Source organism: Chiloscyllium punctatum, chromosome 7 (assembly GCF_047496795.1).
Source record: "Chiloscyllium punctatum isolate Juve2018m chromosome 7, sChiPun1.3, whole genome shotgun sequence".
In the NCBI taxonomy this organism is placed as follows: domain Eukaryota; kingdom Metazoa; phylum Chordata; class Chondrichthyes; order Orectolobiformes; family Hemiscylliidae; genus Chiloscyllium; species Chiloscyllium punctatum.
Genome location: NC_092745.1, coordinates 81,655,702 through 81,674,678, shown reverse-complemented (window position 1 = coordinate 81,674,678; position 18,977 = coordinate 81,655,702). Strand labels below are relative to the sequence as shown.

At 40.3% G+C, this 18,977-nt stretch overlaps 1 protein-coding gene across 7 annotated transcripts in view; it reads left to right on the top strand.

The window, feature by feature from the left end:
* The window catches only part of dab1a (DAB adaptor protein 1a), a 680,143-nt gene that overhangs the window by 595,969 nt on the left and 65,197 nt on the right, over positions 1-18,977 (top strand). The gene's annotated exons all lie outside the window — the stretch shown is intronic.

Here is an 18,977-nt window from a genome sequence, read left to right as displayed (position 1 = left end):
TGCAACATTTTCACGCAGAAGGTGGTGTGTATATGGAATGAGCTGCCAGAGGAAATGCTGGAGGCTGGTACAGTTACAACATTTAGAAGGCATCTAGATGGGTATATGAATAGGAAAGGTTTACAGGGATGTTGGGCAAGTGGTGGCAAATGGGACTAGATTAGGTTAGAATATCTGGTTGGCATGCATGAGTTGGACCGAAGGGTGTGTTTCCATGTTGTACAGCTCTATGACTCTATGATACTATGGTGGCAGTGAGGTGAATGGCTGCAGAGATCATAAAGAGTGTGCCTCAGATATTGTCCTGGGTGCCCTCAACAGCCGTGGGCTGTGATGGCTCTACTTTATTATCTCAGTCAGGGTTTGAGTGGTCTGGAATGCCTGACTGATGATTGACAGCAAGGACAATGGTGAGTGGCAGGGGCATGAGATGATTTCTAATGTTGGAGAGCGGTTCTGCTCCTCATGTTTCTTATGCAACTTGTACAGAGTTTCAACTCAGCCAGTCCATTAGTCTGCTGGAGAATGAATCACTGGACAACTGAGGCAATCTTCAACCACCTTTCATCTAAAGGGGCTTCAGCAATCATTTATGCTTCCATTATATCACTTTGCTGTTCCATAGAAGATGTTGGTAACATCATAGAAGCTATTTGGGCTTCCCTTAAATCACTTCATTTTTTTCCATCTAAGTTGCTGTGCAGCCCTTCAGAGTTGTATATCATTATCTGGATGCTTCTTGATTGCAGTGGAAGCTGCAATCTTCTTCACCAGACATTACATGAGACTATGGGACACCAGAGCTTGCTGGAAAGAATTGGCTGGCCTTCTTCATGCTGAAGAGAAACATCACAACATGAGGAAACCATACAGCCCTCAAGCCTGTTCTGCCATGAGACAATAGCTGATTGGTGACTGAACTGCATATACCCACCTTTGCCTCATACTTCTGATATCTTTGGGTTAACAAAAATCTACAAACCCATTTTTAACTTAAAAATTGGTCTTGTAAGAATTGTCATTTGATGCAGAAAGTTTCAAGCTTCTATAAACCTTTATGTGATGAAACATTTTCTAGTTTTGTTCTGGAAAAATATGATCCTAAACTTCTGATCAGGGGAAATAATTTCTTTCGAACTGCCCAATCTTGAAAAATTTGATCAGTTTTCAGTCCTCAATCTTCTAAATTCACATCAATACAGCCTGAGTTTTCACAATCTGCCCTTGTAATTTAACACCTGTATTTCAGGTATCCCTCCAGATAAACGTTTTCTTTTCCTCCAAGGTCAGTATCTTTTTCTGAAGGCAGGGTGCCCAAAACTGTTCACAGTAGTCCAGGTGTGATCTGACCAGATATTTGTGCAGTTGCACTATGATCTCCAACCCTTTCTATTCTAATCCTCAAGAATATAAAGACCAACATTCCAGTAGCTATTTTGATTATTTTCTGTACTTTTAACAGAGTGGACAAACATTTGAGCTCCAGTGGTGGGATGAGATTGTCTACCCTTGACTTTAAAGCTGCATTTGACAGACTATGATATCCAGTTCTGAGGAAGGGTCACCAGACCTGAAACATTAACTCTGATTTCTGTTCACAGATGCTGCCAGACCTGCTGAGCTCTTTAGCAACTTCTGTTTTTGTTTTTGGTATCAAGAAGCCCAAACAAAACTTGAACCAACAATATTCAGGAATATAATCTCTATTGGCAAGAGTCATACCCAATGCAAAAGACGACAGTTCAGTTTGTTGGGATCAATTATCTTAGTCCCAGGTCATTATTGCAGAATAATGTCCTAGACCTGCCTCACCTTCAACTGCGTCATCAGTGACCTTCCCTCCATCATAAAGACCAAAAGGGGAGTTCATGGATAGTGTCAATGTGTTCAGCATCATTCACAAATCTTCAAATACTGCAGCAGTCCGTGTCCATATGCAGCAAGACCTAAGGAACGTGCAGGTTTGAGCTGATAAGTGGCAAGTAACATTTTTGTCAAACAATGACCATCTTCATCAAGAGAGAAACTTACGATTTCCCTTTGAAATTCAATGTAAGGTCCCCCCGCCCCCAAAATCCTGGGACTACTCATGGATATCTTAGGGCAAAAAGAGAAAAACAACCTTCTGATGGCACACAGGAGGGCTTGGGGGACCTCATGTAAATTTTATCAGTATTAAATAAGGGAGCGTTGGATCTTGTGAAGATTTCCATATATTTGTAACCTTAACTTGTACAAAACAGCAGGAAAAGTCATGCAAGATCAACTCATGAAGCTATACTTGCAATTGGAATTGAAGAAAGGATTTCTAGTCTTGAATTGAATTGAATTTATTGTCACGTGTACTGAGGCACAGTGAAAAACATTGTCTTGTGAGCATTACAGGCAGATCACATAGTTAAGTAGCGGAGATAGTAAATAATAGGTAGACAGCAGCAAAAACAAAAGTACAGGTATAGGTGAATGTTAAGGGTTTGTAAGTCCATTCAGTATTCTAACAGTAAGGTAGAAACTGTTACGAAAACAGCTGGTGCATGTGTTTAGGCTTCTGTACCTTCTCCCCAATGATAGAGGTTGTAGAAAAACATTGCCAAGGTGGGATGGGTCTTTAAGAATGCTGGCAGCCTTTCCTTGTCAGCGGGCCTGGTAGGTGGATTCTATAGATGGGAGGTTGGCCAGGCCGAGTTCACCACTCTCTGTGACCGTCTCCAATCTTGAATGGTACAGTTGCCATACAAGGTAGTGGTACATCCAGACAGAGTGCTCTCGACGACACACCTATAAAAGTTGGCAAGGCTATTTGCTGTCATGCCAAACTTGCTCAGCTGCCTGAGGAAGAAGAGACATTGTTGGGCCTTTGTAACCAGTGAATTCACATAAAGAGTCCAAGAAAGCTTGTTGTGGATGACGACTCCGAGGAGCTTGATACTATCCACCCATTCTACCTCTGTGCTGTTAATGTGTCGGGAGGCATGAGTAACATCCCGCCTAAAGTTAAAAATGTGTTTGTTGCTTTTGCTGGCATTGAGAACTAGGTTGTTCTCAGTGCACCATTTTTCCAGGTCTTCCACCTCCCATCTGTCGTCTGTTTTCGCTCCATCTGAGATTGGACCAACTATCAGCGAACTTGTAAATGGCATTAGCCTGGTAGTCTTAGCAGGAACAGTCAGTGAAAGGTGACTTAAACAACACAGTTCCATTCAATAAGACTCACAAAGAAATGCTGAACACCTCAGAGCAGCATCCATAAAACACTGGGATAATAACAAAGCCTATGGGAGATCTCTACGTGGACCTTGCACATCCTTGTCCTGATTCAGACATATTCTGCTGAAACCTTTTGATACATACTTAGAGGATCAACAGAAATCTTGAGACCCTCATCCCTCAACTCCAAACCCCCAATATCCAAGAAAGGTAGCATTGCATGGAGGATAATGGTGTGGACAATTTATGGTTCAAGGTGTGAAGTCAGCAGCTCCTGCACCTCGTGAAGGCAGTGAACCCTTGGAAAGTGATTGTGATTTTGACAGCAATAAGACCATAAAATGTAGGAGCAGAATTAGGCCACTTGGCCCCTCAATTCTGCTCTACCAATTGATCACACCTGATGCATTTCTCAATGCATTCTGCTGCCTTCTCCTGTAACCTTCCCCCCCTTGCTAACCAAGAACCTATCTATCTCTGTATTGAATACATTTAATGACTAGGCCTCCATAGCCTTTTGCAGCAATGAATTCCACAGATTAACTATCCTCTAGCTGAAGAAGTTCCTCCTCATTTCCTTTCTCAAGTGTTGTCCCTTCACTTTGACGCTGTGCAGTTGGGTTCTAATTGCTTCTACTAGTGGAAACATTATCTTCACTCAATCCAGGCTTCTTAGTATTCTATAAGTTTCAATCAGATCCCCCTTCATCCTTCCAAACTGCATGGAGTGCAGAACCAGAGTGCTCAACTGCTCCTCGTATGACAAGCCCTTCATCCTCAGGATCATTCTTGTAAACCTCCTCTGGAACCCTTCTAAGGCCAGCACATCCGTCCTGAGAAACAGAGCCTAATACTGCTCACAGTATTCCACGTGTGACCTGCCGCCTCAGCAGCTCTTTTATTCTAGCCTCTTGAAATCAATGCTAATATTGCATTTGTCTTCCTCACTGCCAACTGAACCTGCACATTAACTAGGACTCTCAGGTCCCTTTGTGGTTCAGATTTCTGAAGCCATTCCCCATTTAGAAAATTGACTATGCCTCTATTTTTCCTACCAAAGTGTATGGCCTCAAAGTGAACTGTTATAGTCTGCATGACATTACTTGTGTATCACAGCCATTAAAAGATTAATTTGTAATGTTGACCAATGTGGTCAAAACTGCGTGTGGCCAGGACTTTTAATTGACACAGCAGGTCAATGTATAAGGTCCACATACAGAATTATGTGAAAGTGGATGTCTTTTTTTCTGTACTGTCTATTTAATACAATTACCATTTGAAAGGCCTCATTGCACAAAAGTTGAACTCACTCCCTTACAGAGGAAAATAAATCTTACTTTGCCCATTCTGTAGCAGCCATTTCTCATTGTGCATTTGCAATTTCAGTGGGAATGGAAGGTAACACAGGTAGAGCTTCATGCAGTGAGTCATAGATAACACCTATCAATTTAGGTGACAACCCCCCATCCCAAACCTTCATGCTCCAATCTGCCATGCCTCCCAGCCCTCCAATTGGCTTTCATCTTCTCCCACATTCCCTCCCAACCTGTTTATTAAACAGGTCATCTTCTCACTTTACATCTGACCCACAGGAACACAGCTTAGACACTGTCCTCCCATCAAAGTAGGGCAGTGGTGACTATCAATGACCTATTTTCCACAATGCCATTTACCGTCCCATGTTTTATCATCGCCCCCATCATATGTTCTGTTGTCCACCTCTTTCACCTCCTTGTTACCTCCAAAACGGAGGCCTGGATGAACATGTAGTGAGCCGGAGCTGTAAGGTACTCGCTCTGTCTTTCATATTGGGAATTGTCATTGTCTAATTTCTTTGCGCCACATGGGAAAATAGATAATTGCGTGTAAATGAGCTGAGATTAGATAATAATAAAATGCAAATTCTTGCAAATAGGCTTCTCGCAGGATTGTCACCCTGACCATTGAAACCTTGGGTGGAAAATCGGACTTTCTTTCTTGACGTCAAGAATCTAATTTTTCTGTTCTCTCTAGATTTTCTCAAGTAATTGATCATTGAAGGGCTGGGAAAACTGTGCTTCTAGTCTCTTTCAGAGGCCATTTGCTCCTCTGAGTTATTTACTTTTTCAAGTACCAGAAACAGTGATATTTTTATGTATTGCACAGTTCTAGCATTAAATTACTATTAGCATGAATATAAATTTATGTTACTGGATAAAACATCACACTGTATTCTAAAATGTTCAGTAACTCCACATAAAGGGGAAGTTGAACAGAACTTGAAGGGCCAACATAAAGATATTATTTAACTCAGACTGAAGTAATTATAGGTCCTGCTCCTATTTTAAATTCTCAAATATTAAAATTGTCTGTGAGGTTTTGGAAGGAAAAAAGACACCTGGAACACAAGATAAGAAAGTTAAACTCTTTTGTCAGAGCAATTGTCTGTAATGTCAACATCAATAGTTTCAAAATGCTTTGCACAGTCTGGTATTGAGCCATCCAGACAAGAATTTATTTTTGCAAGCTCTGAGTTGGTGAGTTAGAATGTTTGCAAGGGTTGGCCAAATGACCTCAAAATACCTGGGTTAGAGAGGAGAAAAAGCATTTGGATTCTCATTCAGGATTATTATCCAATGACTCCTGCTAGAAATATCAGTGCATAGTTGAGTGAAGTCTGTAACCCACAGTTAAAAGGCTTACTAAACTTTCTATTATCTAGTTTCCAAAGATGTATCCCTACCTACAGGAGGAATACAGTAAGAATATTGAAGGGACAAATCAAACTGAAACTTCAGATTACTGATTCCTGCCCATCGGAATACATCTTGATCAGGAAATATCTTACAGCTTTTCCCACTGGGAGTAGGTTGAAAGACCGTGCATATGATAATAATGAAGAACAGCGGGATCAGTTCAGAGTAATCTTTCAGTAACCGTCAGCACTAAATGGGTGAAATTTTACAAGGACATGAATAATACTGGCTATGATGAGATGCATGTCAGAAACAAGTGAGAAGTCCAGTGAGATCTATCTTGTCAGGAGTAATCTACTGCAACTTTTGTGCATTTCCCGGGCAGCGAGGAGAGTTTCTCGTTAGCCTGTGGTGAGTTGCCAATTTAGAGAATTATAGCTTGTTAAGCAACTTATTATTGGCACAACTCACCTCATTAATATTCAGTTTCCTATCTTGTGCTGTATAAGCCAAATATGAAGAGTTCTCAACATGGAAGTCAGAGGAAGTACCCAGAGAATTCAGCTCACTGCTTGCTCTATGTTGGATATGGACATCAAAATCTCAAGCACACTCCATGGGCACTGAACTCAACATTCACAGACGTTGGTGTAAAACATATGCTAGCCTCCAACAACCCTCATAGCTCATCTTTGATCCATTCATAATCTGCTTTTTCACTTCAGTGCTGCACCTTGAGATGCACTGGCAACTATCATTATAATGCTTCAATATGACACTGTATTCAGTGATACACATCCAGCTCATGAAACCTCTGGGCTGTTTACTTGCTGTCATAATGCTCACTACTCTGAGCCTACCCATGTATTCTCAGCATCCCTGTCTTGTCTTGTCATTTTGCACTTTATCCTCTCACCAAGAGATACTCAGCTTATCTTAATTCTGCCATGCTTTGCCATTTAGTGCTGACACAAAACCAGGAAACTTGTCATGGTTGTCAGCAGTGCTCAGTGAATTCAAAGGGTAATAGCATTCACCAAGGAGGTCCTGGCTCAATAGATCGAAGGCAGCCTGCGATACCAGTTCCAGGACTTGGGCATGGTCAGTCAGCTGTTGACACTGAGTCAAGTTCCTCTCCACAGAAGGGGCAGGGAATTAAGTGCCACCACCTATCTTGACTCTTTGCGCTGTAATGTGGGCCACTAATCCACTTCGAATGAGAAACAGGCAGATTTTACAGGAGTTGAAAGTGGTGGCACAACTGTTACATTTGATACAAATAGGGGAGTGTCCTGAATGAGTGCATAGGCAGTGCAAAGGGCATGCAAAGTTGGGCTGTCAAGGATTGGGGTTGGTAAGAGCAAGGGAGAAATATGTTGCAGGTAACAGTGAGAGAGAAGTCACACATGTGTCATGGTTGGAAATGGATCCCAGTATCAGGGATAATGTGAGTGTGAGACATCTGAGAGGAGATGGTGGCACTTATGGTGGTGGAATGAAGAAAGTCACTGACCTTCTTCCTATATGATTGTGCATTCCTCCAGACAGCTGAGACTGTGCTGACTTGAGTGACAACCTCGAATCAGGATGGCATCTTCTAGTGACATGGCGTCCAGTACTACGCCTAAATGAAAAGGACATCCCACATTTGCACCACCCCATCCAGCAGGACCTTCAGGTCTCTGCTTACATAATGGTTGCCAATTCCCCTTGTGTCAAAGATTGTGGTGCTGGAAGAGCACAGCTGGTCAGGTAGCATCCGAAGAGCAGAAGAGTCAACATTTAGAACATTAACTCTTCACCAGGAATTCTTCATCACATTCCTGATGAAGAACTTATGCTCAAAACATCAACTCTCCCACTCCTTGGATGCTGCCTGACCAGCTTTGCCTTTCTAGCACCACACTTTTTGACTTTGATCTCCAGCATCTGCAGTCCTCACTTTCATCAAGTTAATTTTCCTTGTGTGTCATGTCTGAGTAAATCTCAGGAACTGTGCAAAGCTGCTTCAGCCTGACAATGTTGGTCTGGGTGAACAATGAAAGGATGAGATGCTGGTCTTTCTGCAGATATCCACTGAGTGGCACATTGTTCCATTAATCGTGCATGGTAAGATGAAGGCTAGGATCACTTTTGTGGGATGACATGGGTTAGTAAGTAATCAATGAGCTAGATTTGATAAGATACAATAAGAAATCTCACCAACCTTCATGGCCTCCAAGAAGTCTCCAAAAATTCTTCAAAAATGTGACACAACTTAGTCATAGAGTCATAGAGATGTACAGCATGAAACAGACCCTTTAGTCCACCCTGTCTATACCGGCCAGATATCCTAGTCTAATCTTGTTCTATTTGAAGCACTTGGCCCATATCCCTGTAAGCTCTTCCTATTCGTATACCCATCCAGATGCCTTTTAAGTGTTGTAATTGTACCATCCTCCATCACTTCCTCTGGCAGCTCATTCCATACACAGTCCACCATCTGCATGAAAAAGTTACCCTTAGATCCGTAAGATTAATCTGAATTTTAAAAATGATAAGAGCATAATTATGTCCTTCTCTCTGATGGATGGAGACTACCATCTAACAAACTTGTATGTTGGAGTGCATTTAAATTACTGGTACTGTTCAATGCTAGCACGGTAGTTTTGACAAAATTCAATGCAAAGCATCCCATTCATTTTATCCTTTAACATTTGACATGTTTGCAAAGATGAAAATATGATACTTGATTTCTTTTTGCATCTACTTTTTAACTTGTATTTTCAGGTTCCAGTACTACCATTGTGCACTAAAATAAAACAAAGGATTGCAAATGCCAGAGATCTGAAATAAAAACAGAAAGTGCAGGAGTAATTCAGTAGGTCTGGCAGCATATGTGGAGAGAAAAACAGAGTTAACCTTCTGGAGAAGGATCACTGGACATTAAATGTTAACTGTTTTCTCTCCACAGAAGCTGCCAGATCTGCTGAATTGCTCCAGAACTTTCCAATTATGCACTGTTATGTATCTTGTTATGATTCTAAAAAAAATTCAAATTTGTCCGATTAAGTTGAATCCAGCAGAATGCAAATTTGGCACTCATGACTCTGTTTGAAATAGTGGTTGATAGATTTTATTTGTTGGTAAATAAAGAAGGTAAGGAGCCATGTGTGAGCTGGATGGATTTAAGATGCAGATCAGCCATGATCTAACTGAATGGAAGAACAGGCCCAAGAGGCTGAATAAACATTTCCTGTTTTTGACTCTCGATATTTACTTTGTTGCTGCTGCACTCTCACTTTTACAATTCTTTTTCAAATAACGCTTTTCTTACTACATCTCTATATCTCTGTATCTTTTCTGTACTTTTGATTTTCCCGCACTTTCATTAAATTCCACACATTCATCTACATCAAGAACACTATTATATTGGTGAGATTGTCCAAAGTCTTCAATTTACAGAGGGATGTCATCGTTTAAGTGCCAAATAATGGAAACTCCTCCACTCAATGGCAAGACAAAGCAATTCTATCAGCATAAAGATTTAAGGTCAGCACAAACATATTAGGGCCACAGAGAGAATTGATTTAAGGTTCAAAAGACTAGTAGAATGGTGACTGAGTCTATGAAACACTATTCTAGCTCAGTGCAATCATCATATGGTGTAGTATTCAGACTTGTTCTATTATTGCAGACTTTAGGGATTTCTGCAAGTTTAGATGTCACCATTGAAAAATGTCCTGCCTCTTTAAGATCTGGAAATAAAACTAAAATAGAATTGAATTAAAAGAGAAGTGAGATGGACTAAAGACAAAGGAAAGATGCAAGCAGTGGAATTGACAATACAGTGAATTTCTGCTGTTGTCTATTTACCACTTAAGAAAAAACATACCACTATTTGCACTGAGATCTAACTTCTCCTCAGAGAAAACATTGCATATTTTGCACTAAGGTTATTGCACAGTTAGTCAATCACTTTTTTTGTCAGCCATTTGGCAGAGAATTTGATTACACTGTCAATTCAAAGAAGCACTTTGTGAGTAATTGCCTCTGGTTGGTGAGACAAGGAACAGATAATATAATGTCCTGTATTGTAAATCATTCAGGTAAATTTCATAATGGGCCAAAATTATCAGGTGAAATGAAAGCATAACTGCTGAAAAGTATATATTTGAATATTGTTAATATCAAGAAAAATAAATTAACAGAGAATTAAAAAGTATTCATTGCTGCAGCATGCAGGACTTGATCAGGATTTTAATACCAAAAATAAAATGTAGAACAAGGTCACACTGTAGTCTATCTCTGTTAATGGACATGCTGTTAATTGGAACATTGATTCGAAGGAAACATTTGCTGATTTATTCCCCATGCAGAAGACTGCTGGTTCATTAGGCGAGGGTTTCTTCTAGAGAGGAATGATTGTTAAAGGAAAAGAATAGCACAGAGGCAGTGCTATCAATATAAAGTACACTTCCCATCCCCCACTGTTACATTGAGTCATCCTCCAATGCTTTGACCAAATAGACATTACTCATGTGCGAATCTAGTGGTCACTTTAACTCACTGCTATAAATTCACTTCTAAACCCTGGGTAAATCCATGCAGCAGTTAAAGAATTCAGAAGGAATGGAAGCTGCTAACATGGTTGGCTTCATTTATCCCAAAAGTTTAAATGTAAAGTGGAAAGTGCAAGATAAATCGCAATGATAATGTAGGTAAAGGATGCTGGGATAAAACCAGAACAAAGCTAGTGAAATTAGCACATTTCCAAATATAGATTCATATCATCGCTCTTATTCAAGTTTCTCTCTGCCACAAGGAGTCTGTTCACTTTCCAGAAATAGACTGGTTATTATGGCTGAGATATTCCCTTGTGCAATGCTGAGCACACCAGAGATAATGTGACCCAATTCCTCGAGTTAAAACTCAGAATGAAAAGATATATAATATTCTAAAAAAATAAATCTTACAGAAAGATAATGAGTAGCAGAGTCACTTGCACTTCGTAACAATATACATTGTTACCAATTAAAAACTAATATAGTTTAATAAGGTATGTTAAGTGCAATGAATTTTCTTTTTGAAAATTAGGAAATGATAGTCCAGAATAATGCTTGAAGTAAAGGAACCTATTTTTGCCTCCTGGTAAATTCTTACTTTCGGTGCAAGCTCGTTTTCGGGTAAGATTTTTTTTAGGGACAGGTAACCACCTGGTTAGAGTCATAGAGATGTACAGCATGGAAACAGACCCTTCGGTCCAACCCATCCATGCCGACCAGACATCCCAACCCAATCTAGTCCTACCTACCAGCACCTGACCCATATCCCTCCAAACCCTTCCTATTCATATACCCATCCACATGCTTCTTAAATGTTGCAATTGTACCAGCCTCCACCACATCCTCTGGCAGCTCATTCCATAAACATACCACCCTCTGTGTGAAAAAGTTGCCCCTTAGGTCTCTTTTATATCTTTCCCCTCTCTCCCTAAACCTATGCCCTCTGGTTCTGGACTCCCCAACCCCAGGGAAAAGACTTTGTCTATTTATCCTATCCAAGCCCCTCATAATTTTGTAAACCTCTATAAGGTCACCCCTCAGCCTCCGACGCTCCAGGGAAAACAGCCACAGCCTGTTCAGCCTCTCCCTTACAGCTCAAATCCTCCAACCCTGGCAACATCCTTGTAAATCTTTTCTGAACCCTTTCAGGTTTCACAATATCTTTCCGATAGGGAGGATACCAGAAATGCACGCAATATTCCAACAGAAGCCTAACCAATGTCCTGTACAGCCACAACATGACCTCCCAACTCCTGTACTCAATACTCTGACCAATAAAGGAAAGCATACCAAACGCTTTCTTCACTATCCTATCTACCTGCGACTCCACTTTCAAGGAGCTATGAACCTGCACTCCAAGGTCTCTTTGTTCAGCAACACTCCCTAGGACCTTACCATTAAGTGTATAAGTCCTGCTAAGATTTGCTTTCCCAAAATGCAGCACCTCACATTTATCTGAATTAAACTCCATATGCCACTTCTCAGCCATTGGCCCATCTGGTCCAGATTCTGTTGTAATCTGAGGTAACCCTCTTCGCTGTCCACAACACCTCCAATTTTGGTGTCATATGCAAACTTACTTACTATACCTTTTATGCTCGCATCCAAATCATTTATGTAAATGACAAAAAGTAGAGGACCCAGCACGACCCTTGTGGCACACCACTGGTCACAGGCCTCCAGTCTGTAAAATAACCCTCCACCACAACCCTCTGTCTTCTACCTTTGATCCAGTTCTGTATCCAAATGGCTAGTTCTTCCTGTATTCCATGAGATCTAACCTTGCTAATCAGTCTCCTATGGGGAACCTTGTTGAACGTCTTACTGAAGTCCATATCAATCACATCTGCCACGCTGAATGCATCAATCCTCTTTGTTACTTCCTCAAAAAGCTCAATCAAGTTTGTGAGACATGATTTCCCACACACAAAGCCATGTTGACTATCCAAAATCAGTCCTTGCCTTTCCAAATACATGTACATCCTGTCCCTGAGGATTCCCTCCAACAACTTGCCCACCAACGAGGTGAGGCTCACTGGTCTATAGTTCCCTGGCTTGTCCTTACCACCCTTCTTAAACAGTGGCACCACGTTAGCCAACCTCCACTCTTCCAGCACCTCCCCTGTGACTATCGATGATACAAATATCTCAGCAAGAGGCCCAGCAATCACTTCTCTAGCTTCCCACAGAGTTCTAGGGTACACCTGATCAGGTCCTGGGTTTTTATCTACCTTTAGGAGAAAGTGAGAACTGCAGATGCTGGAGATCAGAGCTGAAAAATGTGTTGCTGGAAAAGCGCAGCAGGTCAGGCAGTATCCAAGGAGCAGGAGAATTGATGTTTCAGGCATAAGCATTCCTGAAGAAGGGCTTATGCCTGAAACATCAATTCTCCTGCTCCTTGGATATTGCCTGACCTGCTGCGCTTTTCCAGCAACACATTTTTCAGATTTACCTACCTTTACCCGTTTCAAGATATCTGGCACTTCTTCCTGTGTAATATGAACATTTTGCAAGATGTCACCATCTATTTCCCTACAGTCTATATCTTCCATATCCTTTTCCACAGTAAATACTGATACAAAAGAATCATTTAGTATCTCCCCCATTTTCTGCGGCTCCACACAAAGGCCGCCTTGCTGATTTTTGAGGGGCCCTATTCTCTCCCTAGTTACCCTTTTGTCCTTAATGTATTGTTGAAACTCTTTGGATTCTCCTTAATTCTATTTGCCAAAGCTATCTCATGTCCCCTTTTTGCCCTCCTGATTTCCCTCTTGAGTATACTCCTACTGCCTTTATACTCTTCTAAGGATTAATTCAATCTATCCTGTCTATACCTTTCATCTGCTTCCTTCTTTTTCTTAACCAAACCCTCAATTTCTTTAGTCATTCGGCATCCTTACACCTACTAGCTTTCCCTTTCACTGTGACAGGAATATACTTTCTCTGGATTCTCGTTATCTCATTTCTGAAGGCTTCCCTTTTCCAGCCGTCCCTTTACCTGCAAACATCTGCCACCAATCAGCTTTCAAAAGTTCTTGCCTAATACCATCAAAATTGGCCTTTCTCCAATTTAGAACTTCAACTTTTAGATCTAGTCTATCCTTTTCCATCATTATTTTAAAACTAATAGAATTGTGGTCGCTGGCCCCAAAGTGCTCCCTCACTGACAGCTGCCTTGCCTTATTTCCCAAGAGTAGGTCAAGTTTTGCACCTTGTCTAGTAGGTACATCCACATACTGAATCAGAAAACTGTCTTGTACGCACTTAACAAATTCCTCTCCATCTAAATCCTTAACACTATGGCAGTCCCAGTCTATGTTTGGAAAGTTAAAATCCCCTACCATAACTACACTATTATTCTTACAGATAGCTGAGATCTCCTCACAAGTTTGTTTCTCAATTTCCCTCTGACTATTAGGGGGTCTATAATACAATCGCAATAAGGTGATCATCTCTTTCTTATTTTTCAATTCCACCCAAATAACTTCCTTAGATGTATTTGCGGGAATATCCTACCTCAGCACAGCTGCAATGGTATCCCTTATCAAAAATGCCACTCTCCCTCCCCCCCCCTTCCCCCACTTGCCTCCCTTTCAATCTTTCCTGTAGCATTTGTATCCTGAAACATTAAGCTGCCAGTCCTGGCCATCCCTGAGCCATGTTTCTGTAATTGCTATGATATCCCAGTTCCATGTTCCTAACCATGCCTTGAGTTCATCTGCCTTCCCTGTTAGGCCCCTTGCATTGAAATAACTGCAGTTTAATTTATTAGTCCTACCTTGTCCCTGCCTGCCCTGACTGTTTGACTCACTTCCATTCTCAACTGTACCAGTCTCAGATTGATCTCTTTCCTCACTATCTCCCTGGGTCCCACCTCCCCCCACCCCCCCCCCCCCACCCCCCCCACCCCACCCCACCTTACTAGTTTCTATCCTCCCAAGCAGCTCTAGCAAATTTTCCTGCCAGTATATTAATCCCCTTCCAATTTGGGTGCAATCCGTCCTTCTTGTACAGGTCAGTTCTACCCCAAAAGAGATTCCAATAATACAAAAATGTGAGTCCTTCTCCCATACACCAGCTCCTCAGCCATGCATTCATCTGCTCTATCTTCCTATTCCTGCCCTCACTAGCTCGTAGCACCGGGGGTTCATCAGCCAAGTAAGTGATCATTCTTCAAGAAGTAATAATCTGTTAAATAAGGTAATTGAAAGGCAAGATGCCTGGAAAGTTAAATGGAATGACACAGACACGGGGGATTAGTATATTGTTTACCTCCAATTTGAGGCCAAACAGGCTGTGTCAAGATTTTATGTTAATCATAGAGCCATCACAGCTGAGTACAATATTGATGGAGTGTATGTCCCCTCTTCATGCTAAGGACACCTTCCATTGTGTTGTGTGCACTATCCTTTGCTAAATATGATAATTCAGAACACACTAGCAGCTCAAAACTGGGCATCCACATGGCACTATGGGCAATCAGCATCAATAAAAGTTTATTATCCACAAATTGTAATCTCTGCAGCCAACATAACCTTCCCTCTACAATCAACATCAAGCCATTAGATCATCTTTGTATTGTGGGGAGCGTGGGTGATCTAGACTTTAAAGCTATTCTTAGTAATAGTGATAATGAAGCTGCCTGATTACTGCAAAAACCTACCTTGTTTACTAATGTTCTTTACATTACCTGGTTTCGATATGCATATGACTCCAAATCAGTGTGTTTGGCATCAATGCATTTGACTGTAACCTGCAGTCTGAAATGCCTCACAAGCCACATTGTTGCACCAAACTGTTACAGAAATGTCAGATAGTATGCAGAATAAACCACCTAGCATTGACCTAGGCACAGGATATGACACAGACATTTTCAGCCCAATCTATAGAAGCAAGATCCCTCAACAACATCTGAAGACTTGTGGAAACGTTTGGAAATCTGTCTCAACCAGATTATTCAAGCAATGATTTGATATGGTCATCTTCACTGCATTGTACCTAACAGACAATGTCCAAGACTCCTTCATCACCATTCCTGGCCACGTCTTATCCCATCAGCAGAATAGCCTAACCCAGGGGAGTTATAATCATACCATTAAATTGAGAGGAGGAGAGCATGGAAAACTTCAATAATGACTCCAGACTCCACGAAGTCTCACGCAATTAGGTCAAACTATGGCCAATGCTTGAACCTCGCTTGGAAGAAGCTAGTCATATCCTCATGGACATATCTGCCAGACTTGTGGAATGTGGGGAGAGGAACACAAGGGGAAACCTGACTCCTTATCCTCATCAATCTGCTTTCCATAGACGCATCTTTTTCTGAAAATATTAGTAGGAGTGACAACCTTTCAATCCTTGTAGAGATAAAGTCCTAACTTTACTATAAGAACACCTTGCATTATGTTGTTTGACTCTACCATGTAATAAATATGATAGAATCAGAACATGTCTAGCAGCTATTGACCATCAGCATCTGCAAAATTTTAATCAACCAATCGCATCGCAAAACATTTCCCTCATTTCCCCCACCATTACTATTACATCAAGGAGCAACCTTGTGTTTAGTGAGCAATGTTGAAAAGCACGCCAGGAGGAACAGCAGCAGGCAAAACTATAATTGAGATACTAATCCGGTGAAGATGAAACATAAGATGAAAGGCATCTTAGATAGTAAAAATAGCATGTGCTACACAACCAATGGATCAGACTAAAGCTCTGACTTCCCACATAGAATCATGAACAATTTTGAATACGGACAGCCAATGGGAGCAGAATTGCTAATGAACATTCCCATCATGAGTGATAGCAGAGTTATTTTTGGGTGTGCTAGAGTTGAGATGATGTGCTGATGTGTTTGCAAACATCTTAACAATGATTAACATGATGTGTAGCCAGTGACATTTTTCCTAGCCTTTTTACTGGAATAAATTTTTGTCTCTAGAATAACTTTCATAAGTCACCAATATGTTACTGGGAAATAGCTTCATATTCCATCCAACTTTTTAAGCATTATCTAAATATTATTATTATTATTATTATTCAGTTTGATTAGTAGAGGGTCATGTTTTGAATTTTCAATTTCTGATTCATTTTTTAAATCATTCTGATTTCAATCCCTATTTCTTTCATGACTTTACATACACTACTTTCTTGCTACTGTCCCTATCATTCTATGGCTGTAATATATTATTATGATACACTCCTGATATTTCATCCTGTTTAGAGTACTCGCTAAATTTCTTATGGATTAAATAATGTCCAGTAAACTTCACTTTTAATGGTTCCCAAGAGATAGATAACAGAGCTTGTTTCCAGAAACAAAATTCTAACTTTGGGCCTTTTATCTGCTCTATTTTTCTTCATTTGAGTATTTTTCAATTGTTGGTGTTTTCCAAATACCAATGTGACCTGCCATTTGAATTTTGAGCAAACCATAAAATTTTGTTATGATATACTCAATGGAACTACCACCAGATGCATTATTCCTCGTTCTTCATTGGCTGCCATTTGAAGTAGTCTGCATTTCCTCATGAACATTTTGTCTTTTAAATAATAACATTCACGTATTAATTCTAATCCAACTCCTGAGTAGATTGCTTGACACAATTGTCTCAACTCAGGACGTACCTATTCTGTTTCTATTAATGAAGATGGGCTAAATAGGTCAGCCTCATTCTCTTTACCTTCATTGTTTTTTCTGAACTTTTTGAAAGTATAGTCAGATAACCAAATTGCCATCATCTCCATTTTGCATGGACACCTCCTCTTCCTTTCTACTCTTGTGAGTCTGAGATCTAGTTACAACACAGTCAAGAAACAATCCAGGATGTTCCTCCTACAACATCTCAGTTTCCTTTACTTCCCCTGAGTTTTCCAAAACCCATTGTGAAACCAATATTTTTGAACTAACCAGGTCATCCCTAACGATAAAATCAAAAAGATTCCTGTTATTGGGATTTATGTATAACTCCAACTCTATTTCCCAATCATTCTTTACTTCAATTCTATAATTGGGATCAGTTGTAACCTCCATATAGACCTCAAATTAATAGTTTCTCCCTTAACCCCTCTGAAAGACAATAATATCCTCAACCAGCTTCAGGAACTGCATTGCTCCCCTTTTTTTAGTATCTGTTTGGTTTATCTCCTTGAGTAGAAGATTAAGGAAGTACCTTTTCTTTTGAAAATAATACATTTAGAATCTTGAATGTTCTGATTCTATTTTATCAATAATTGAGAAAGAACTTTCTTCGCTGTTCTAAGCTATCTCTTCTTTTCTTTTAGATTCTATTTGTATCAGTTCAATTCCTTTCCTGGCAAACCAGTTTCTGAAAATTCCTCAGGTTTTCATCATAGAATCCCTACAGTGTGGAAACAGATCATTTGGCCCAACCGACCCTCCAAAGAGTATCCCATCCAGACCTATTCCCTTATCCAATCACTCTACATTTCTCCTGACTGATGCAACTAACCTAAACATCCCTGATCACTATGGGCAATTTAGGATGGCCAGTTCACCTAATCTGCACATCTTTGGACTGTGAGAGTAAGCCGGAGCACCCGGAGGAAACCTATGCAGGCAAGGGGAGAATGTGCAAACATCCACAAAAATCTGCCCCTTTCTACTACTGCAATTAGTCTCCCACTTAAGTTCCAGAAAATGGCTTCTTAATGTCTAGCCTTATTACAATGGAAACATATTCTTTTTCAGTATATCACTTTGAGACTCTTGCTTTCTTATTTCATTATTTTGGGTATCCTTCTGCCTGTTTCCTAAAACTATTTCATTTTCCATCCCCTGTGCTGGTGTGATGCCACATCTATAGGCCATATGTCCCAAAAACTGAATGATTACATCAAACAGCATGTCCTTTCACCTGTTCACAACAAGCAAGGTATTGTCCATATCCCACCAATATATGCTTGCAAAACTCACAACACAGTGTACAACATTAGAAGTGATTGTGCAATTGAACAATATTTACTGGTAATCCAGAGTGTGCAAAGAATTACACTCACAACCATCCAAGGATTGTCTGTCGGGACTTGCAATGTTCCATGCTTGCACATACATATATATTAATAAATAGGGACCTGTCCTTTGCAGACAGAAGAAACATGTAAATGCACTGTGTCTGTTACAACTAAACAAACAGGTAATAGCAATTTGCTGGTTCACTTCCAAAGGAAATGTCCTGTACAACCAGTGTCAACTTGCCTTGGTTTAAAATGTAAACAGAGACTGGCAATTAACTGTCAGTCATCATCATTTGACATTTTTTCCATGGAAATACTTCTACCAATTAGAGTGCACCTGTCATCAAATCAGCACTCATCTTTTATGTAGTATCTATGTTAATTTTCACCTTGAATTACGACACTTGCAAATTATTCTAATGATTGCAAAACAAAACACTTTCACAAAATGAGTCTTTTTGTAGCAATATATTATAAACTTTCTTCCTAAGGTACAGTTTCTTTCCTGCCCTATACAGTTGTAGCAAGACTTTTCTACTTTCATGCACAATTTACCCTTCAAAATCAAACT